We start from the raw sequence: 8,030 nt of genomic DNA, 5'->3' as shown, positions 1-8,030 counted from the left end.
GCCAACATCACTTCTTGCACCAGAGAGTACAGCTCATCTCCAGGAATGGGGCAAGTGATTCAAAGAGTGAGGTTTTTGGTAGATTATATAAAAGTTCAAAAGGCCCATTTCACATTATTCTCCCACATCTGACCAGCCAGGTTCGCAAATATTCACCACGTGCTGTTTCTGGGCACTGGAGAGAGCGGCAATGGACTATTTAATTTCCTCTGGGACGTGGAATCCATCAAGAGAAAAAGCAGCAGAACAAGGCACTAGAAGTAATTAGTAATTATCATCAAAAGCACATATATATATATATATAAACTAGCGTTAAACTAATACTAAGGTTGAGGCAGAAAACCATGAAAGCAGGAGAATTCAAAGCTGGGGCTGCCATGGCAACCCTGACTCATGCCAGCATGGTTGGGCATTACAGCATTTCCCTGGGACCTTCCAGCAAATGCGGGTGTTTGCTCGGCATTTTATGGTCATTTTATGGACAGGTAACAGAGCCGCTGGAGAAAGTGGCTGGTGCATTTGTGGAAGAGGATGAAAGTTTTTAGGGAAAATCTGGAAACCCAACCTGGAGGGTGCAAATACGCACACCAGTAAATCCAGGCTCACAAGTGAGGTTGGACATGAGCTTCTGAGCCCACAGCCCCAGCAAGCCATGGGACCACTAGCAGCTGGTCGGGAAAGCAGAAGTTTTAGTAGTGAAACTTGGAATACTGAAATCCCAGCTGCAAGCCCTAGATCAGAGCCAGTTCCAGCATGGTCCCGCCAACAGAGCTACCAGCTTCCAGCTCCCGCTCTGCCCGGCAGATACCTTTGTGCGACAGAGAGTTTCATTTTTCTCCAAGTAAAATTCCTTACAGCCATTCTTTTCCTCATGTGACTGAGTCCCGTCTGCAATTGTCCTGCAGAGGAATGGAGTCTAAACCAGAGATCAATAGCTGATAAAATCTCAGTTAAAAACTGTTTGACCTGCTGGTTGTAGCCCAAGAGAGTCTGGGTTCTCCCTGAGCCACATCAGAGAGGCAGCGTCCAGGCAAGCGGCTACGGGTTACTAAACACAGGCATGATGACCAGGAGCCAGAGAAGTTTTCTTAGTACTGACTGGCTTCATGTTAAAAGTTATAACTTCCAGCTAGCACATTATATCTTTAGAAATCTAACTGATTTTTGTGAGCATTTTTAGAATGCAGCCATTTTGTTGTGAATTTGGGTCCAATACAGAACACGTATGCAATGTAATTCATTCACTGTAATGTTATTATCTTTCCTATTTCTACTTTCCTTTCAAGCGTGAGAGTGTTCTGTAAAGCCATGTTAGTAAAAGCTACGTATTTGTTTCTCATTCAACAATTACATTAATTTTGGATTCTTTTTTAATCTTCACAAGTAGCAAATTACCTTTTCAAACCTTAACAAAATTCAGTTCAAAGTAAGGTGCTCACAATTCTTCCTTACAAGAACAGCAAATACATCCTCTTAGTGTGGATTGCTTTCATCGTGACTTTTGGTGAGCTGCAATGAAGAACAAAAGTAGATCTCCAGAGGAAAGCATAACTCACGGCTCCGCTATACAGTGATGCACCAACCCTGATTCATAAACTAGCAGTACGCTTTTAGGCATTCAGAGACAGAGCATAGAGAAAACAAAAATGTAACAATCATATATGAAAGCATATGGATCCACTGAGCATCTTCAGACAAAAATAAAACATGGAAATTTGGAGGACAGAGCATTTGCATTGGCAAAGGCTGAGACACAACTCATCTGCACATTGTCATCTGCAGAAATTGTCAGTATGCCAGGAAGAATGAATAAAGATCATGTCTGTGTAATTAAATTCATTTATTTGTGAGAGCAGATGATGTAGTGCAAGTCAGAGCAGCAGGAAAATTCTTTGAATACAAATCCATGTGCAGTCTGAGTTTTGGGAGGGCATCTCAAAAGACAGATGGGGCTTTCTCAACTATTTCTTACTGCATTCAGCAGGTACCGAGTCTGCACCTCACCTTCAATTTAGTAGCTGCACTCCATCCTGTTTCACATTTTGGGTAGCTCCCCATAAAAATAACAAGGCTCTTTCACTTCCAGCAAACCAGTTCGATGCTCTGGTTCTGGAAGGAGCGAAAACCCCCAGATATTGCCAGTTTTGCTCAGCCCATCCTGGCTCCTCCTTGCAAGGGACCAGCCACTGCTGCTCAGCTCCAGGCACCGTGTCCCTGTGCCTGCAGGATGGAGGCAGGGATGGAGGCAGGGATGGAGGCAGGGTCAGGTCCAGGCTCACCCTGTGCTGGGAGCAGAAGGGCACTGTTTTCTCAGTGGACATCCACTCTTCCTCCTCCCACCTCTCAGGCCACAGGAAGGAGCCTCTCCCCTCTGTGTTTTCCCACAGTGGGACTGGCCTTTGCAGAAAAAATATCAAGCCAACAACTTCAACTGCATAAAAAATACCCTGCTGAGCACCTCTGGGCACGGGAAGTGCAGGCCTGTAAGGAAGGAGGCTGCAGCCCTGACTGATCGCTCCTCTCCTCATGGCTGCAGGGCTGCGCTGGGACTGCTGAAAGACCAGAAAAGTTGTATTACAGGAAAGTCTCACCACCCACCTGCAGTCATCTATGCCTCAGGTTACGTCCTTCTGGGACATGACTCCTCCAGCCTGTCATCTTAGGAATAAAGGGAAATCTGCCTAAAGAAGGATGCTGCAGCCTGTCTTGCTCACACAGTTCAGCAAGAGCTTGAACCCTCCAACATAACCAATTCTGCAAAGTCTCCTTATGTCAGAACACCTTTTCCTCTTAATCACGACAGGAAAAGACTAAGCAGCCCATTGAGGGAAATTATTTTCCATATCTGCCTTTCACAGCTATGTGGGATATTTTCTTTCCTACAGCATGCCTGGTGCTGAGCACTTCCCATGCTTCCAGAAAGGAAAGGCACGTGTTGTAGCACTGCATGCTCTCTGCCAGCCTCATAACCTGCATGAATACAAACCTGTTTCATCACTGCTGGTGTAAATAGCCCAGGCATTACGGTCTTGCAGTGTGACTTAGTGATCAGCAGCCAGCAAAAGGCACCATCTCTGTTTCCACAGAGCACTGCCACACGCAGTAGCAGCCACAGCCAACATTGCCACATCTCTCCCTTGCCACACCTTCTTCAGGAAACATTTTGCTTGACACATTTTTGTTGGTGTGTTTGCAGTGATCTGGTATTTATGGGAGGTTTGTCACTGTTGTTACCTGGATGCCCGGGGAGGGCTGTGTGGGAGCACTTAGCTGGATACGAAGCATTTCCCAGTGTAGGTTTTCCACCCCTCCATGCCTGGAGGCAGGTGTCGAACCACATTCCACCCGTTGTCCCCATGTTTGCATTTCTCAGCGTGTTACTTCACCCCCTTGCAGGATGACTGGAGTTCCCTCATAGCGTTTGGCTCCCTGCTCTCAAGGATCCTCCCTCCCTCCTTCAGCTTCCCCTGGTTCCCCTCATTGCTGATACTCTGCCAAAGCTGTTTGCCCCTCCTCATCCTCCTGCTGCCCCTCCTGGCTCTCCAGCACCATTTTGGGTGGTGGCAATTTCTGGAGACCCTGTAACAGCCTGCGGCAATGGAGTACATCAGCGTGCTGGGATAACACCAGGGAGCAGCATAGTTGCTGGACCTCCACCTGGGACCAAGGCAGGGGAAAAGAGCAAGGGAAAATAAAAGGACATACAAGTGATGGAAACACAGACCAAAACATACAAGCAACTCTTAATACAAGCTCTGTCCACCCACCCAAACTGTGCACAAGCAGCGGTTGGATGGTTGTAGCTGGGCCACAGCTCCTCATGGTCTGGTCAGCCTCTGCTGCGTCCTGCATCATGCTGCCTTGCTCCCCATCATGCTTTCCTGGCATGTCACAGTGTCAGCTGTGACAACATGCTGTGTGCATGTGTGTCTGCACACCTGTGCATGTGTATGTCTGTTTGTGCCCCTATGCGTGTGCACATGCACACATACAGGATGCTATTTGCTGCAGCAGAAGCCACGGGACACCTCTAAGGACAGGGCCGGGCTGTTGTTAGCTCAGTGCACAGTTAAACCTTATCCTGCATGACCACCTTTTGCACAAATCTGCCTGTGCAAGACAGTCATGACCCCACCAAACCTCCCAGCAACCCCTCTCCCTGGGACAGCACAGGGGCTGGGTGCCACCATGTGACAGCTGTGGCAGCAGGTACCAGGGGAAACTCCCCGAGCAGTGGCAGTGAGTCAGCAGTGGTTTGCAGCACTGGGAAGGAGCAGTTCTCATCAAGAGAACCAGAAATCATGATTTACATCAATGGGCTGTCAAAGAGTTGGCAAAGATAGATGCTCCTGATGCGTGCTCAAGGTATGCAGCTTTTCCTGTTTTCCTGCTCCTCTTAGACCAGCACAGGCTTGGTGCTTAGGACTGTAAATCAGAGGGAATCACCCTCTTTTATCTGACCATCTATGCCATTCCCAAGCCACATCACAGCTCCACATAGTCATCGTCACTGTTCATCTTTCATTCTCCTACTCTCACCAAACACTGTATCCCAGGGGAGCAAGGTCATAGAGATGAGCATCTCCAAGCCTTGGATGCTATACAGGAGACCTCGGTGCAATTCTTGGTTCAGACACATGTTTTGGGCTTGATTTTGACTCTCTTCTCCCCATGGGTGATGCAGGACCAGCAGTTCTTCCAGCACATCTCCCCCTTGCCTCTCCTCGCACTCAGGGCTGCGCCGCTGGCTATGCTGCAGGAGGAAACCAGCTCCAAGTTCACTCTAAACATATTTCTTGCCCTTATTTTTTTAATGCGATGATAAAAAATAATTTTGCTTTAAGTGCTTATGTCCCTAGGTGATCAGATGAATCAGGAGACTGGTAATATTTTGCAGAGGCTGCAAATCTACCCTGTATCTGTCTGCAGTGAATATATTAAGATTTAGTGGGAGCAAGACCTATCTGCCAACATCAGCACTGCTAGCAAATGAGCTAGGAAACAACTGAGAGGGACTCCAGGGCTTTCTTGGGCCTCTGAACTAGAAGAACAGCAGTATACTCACATCCCTTTATGCTAGAAGTCAGCCTGGCAGCAGCAAAAGACCTGGAAACTTCCACACGTCAGCGGTGATTTTGGGAGGATGGTCCTGCTGACACCACAGGGCACTCGGGACAAGCTGACATGTGAACTCTGATTCACAGGAGTCCTTGGGGGAAGTTTGCATCTAAGCTGAAGAAGATAAAAACTATCATAACCTAGTCAGGAGCAGAGTGGGCACAAGGCTCAGCCATCAGGTACTGGGGAAGCACTGGGACGAGTCTGTGCTCACTTGGGTGTGAAATGCATAGACTATCTGTTGAGCAGTACACAGAAGCCAGGAAGTAATTCAATTCAATTGTGTATGATTTTATATTAGAAAATCCTAGCAAATGTACTATCAGCTATGCCAAAGAGTCTGCCATTCATAAGGATTTTAACCTATGATGTCTTCCTCTTCCTCACATGGGTTTGGCTTTTTGGGACAACTGGCCCAGGGGTGATGTTGGGTACAAGCCTGAGGATTTAACAGCCCAGTCCTTACAGAGCTGGCCATTGCAGTCTTTCCAAGCCAAAGCATGCCACTTCCCTGGCAAGGCGAGAGGAGCCCTTGCTAGCGCTCACTGCCACCCCCGTGCTCATCCCTGCCTGCAGCCTGGGAAAGGGCTGTGCCCACCCTGGGGAGAAAACACCCAGGTCATTTGTAAACACTAATTATAACCTTTATCTTCTATCTCTGGAAACTTTGTCCTGTTACACCCAATTGTCCTCTTGCTGGTCTCTACAAACAGCAAAGATAACAGCAGTCAGCCCTGGCAAGGCTCTGTGAAGCCCCAGCAACACCCTGCAGAGTCAGGAGTGAGCGGAACCCCATCGGCACCTGCCAGCCAGCAATAACGCCTTCTTGCTCAGGCTCTGTCTTGGCCAGTGGGTTTCATGATGCTTAGGTGAGACCTTCAAAGCCAATATTATACTTGTTTCCATGGACAAAGGCAGGCTGGGCTGTGGCACGATGGAGCCGTGGCTATAATCTTCCTGGTCTGGGGGCTCTACCAGCCCCTGAGATATCACTCCAATACGAAAGGCAAGTGGGTTTGGAGTGGGAAGGTCAAGATGTCTGCAGTTAAGCTTAATTTTAATCATCATGTAGACCTGATTAAATGCCAGACTTGGGCTTTTATTTGAATGTTCCTTAATTCTGCAACTATATAATTTCCTCTGCCTAACAAAACATGAAGTCGTGCAGCTGCCGTCATTTACTGGCACACTGATAAACAATTCAAGATGCTTTCCCATAGCATTTTTTTCCCAGTTTCTAGAGCCGTCTGCCTTCCCAGCTAAGGTTACATCATTGTTGTCTTAAATAATTTAGAGACCATCTTACTTACTCTAATGCAATCATGTGTTTGGCTGTCAGTTAGAGCAGGAACAGTGAGCAATGAATCAGAAGCTAGTACCGTACTACTAATTTGCCCAAATTCTTCAACATTAAGAGCTTAAGATGTACGTTAGGCTCATGCTTCCTCATTTTTAAGAGGAATAAGAAGAATTGCTCAGGCGTTTCCAATTCGTCTCTTTCCTGTCATCCCAGCTCTTCTGCTGGTTTGGCTGAGAAGCCGCATGATTTTTTAAAGGAACAGGAGGATGTGGCCCCACACCACGCGCATGTGCAAGGGCAGGTGTGTGTGCCTGCCCACATATGCACAAGCACCTGCACGTGGACAAATTTGACAAGGGTAGCTGTCTCAAATATATCAAGCTTTTACCCATTTTACAAAAACAAGTGCATAGATAGCTCTAGTTTGTGTCGCTGCTTTGGGAAACCCTGTGCTTGCTGTCAGAGGAGTCAGATGACAAAGAGCTAAAGGTGCCAGAGAGCAACAGGGATGGGAGGTCAGCACACAGAAAACATTGAGGGAAGCCTGAAATTATAATCAACTTGTCATCTGCACACATGTCAATGAAGGAATACTGCTTTGGCTCAGAAACAGGCACTTATCGCTGTGCAGATATTAAAAGGAAAAGCATTTCAGGTTTCAAAGGGAAGCCTCTTTCCTCCATGAGTTATTGCTGTCTGGTCATTCATAACTCGATGGCAGAAGAAAAATGACTGGAAGAGCACACAACAATTTATTGGAAGGCAAATACAAGGAAAAGCAAATAAGGAACCATATAATTTGATTCCTGCTACCGGTTTCAAACATTCATTACAGAAGTTAATTAGAAAAAATCCTTTTAAAATTTCTTAACAATTCATCTAATAGACTATCTTAATTCTCCGCCATCTGACTCTCACGATTACATTCTTTCTGGTTTCCCTCTATGGCCAGACTGATAAAGAACAATCAGACTCTCTCCTTTCTTTTCCTCTGCGTATTTGCTTGCCTTTATTAACCAAGTGTTTTGACAGTGTCCAACAGGAGGGATAAATATTTGCATCTGATTTATCGACCTCAATTTGCACATCGCCTGAAAGGTCATAGCCAGCATGGTTTTGGTTGGGCAACCTCCTTGAAAGAGCAGTCGTGAGAGAAGCAGAAAAATGGGAAAAGTGCTGCAGAGCCACGACCGCCCCATCTGCCACAGCCACTGGGTGGGGGACGCGTGGGGGGTCCAGCAGCAGGACTGTCACCCCGCCGCGCTGAAGGCTGCGTGGCTCCCACCTACCAAAGCATGTGAGGGGATCTGGGGTGCAGGGCGCTGCCCTGGGTGCATGGTGCTACACAGGGTGCGCGGCGCTGCACACGATGCACGGCGCGGAACAGGGCGCGCGGCGCTGCGCTGAGCCGCACGCAGTCCCACTGGGGTGCACGGGGCTGCACCCGGAACCCCTAGCTCTACGCGCGCGGCCGCCGGCTGCTCCGCGAGCTGGCGGCGCTACGGGACGCACGCGGCGAGGCCGCCCCGCGCCCTGACGTCACGCGGCAGCTGCAAACCCGACCGTCGCGAGCGCCGGGCCTCTCCCTTCCCTCTCCGGTCGCACTTCCGCC

This window comes from Grus americana, chromosome 12 (assembly GCF_028858705.1).
Source record: "Grus americana isolate bGruAme1 chromosome 12, bGruAme1.mat, whole genome shotgun sequence".
In the NCBI taxonomy this organism is placed as follows: domain Eukaryota; kingdom Metazoa; phylum Chordata; class Aves; order Gruiformes; family Gruidae; genus Grus; species Grus americana.
This window is presented reverse-complemented; position numbering follows the sequence as displayed.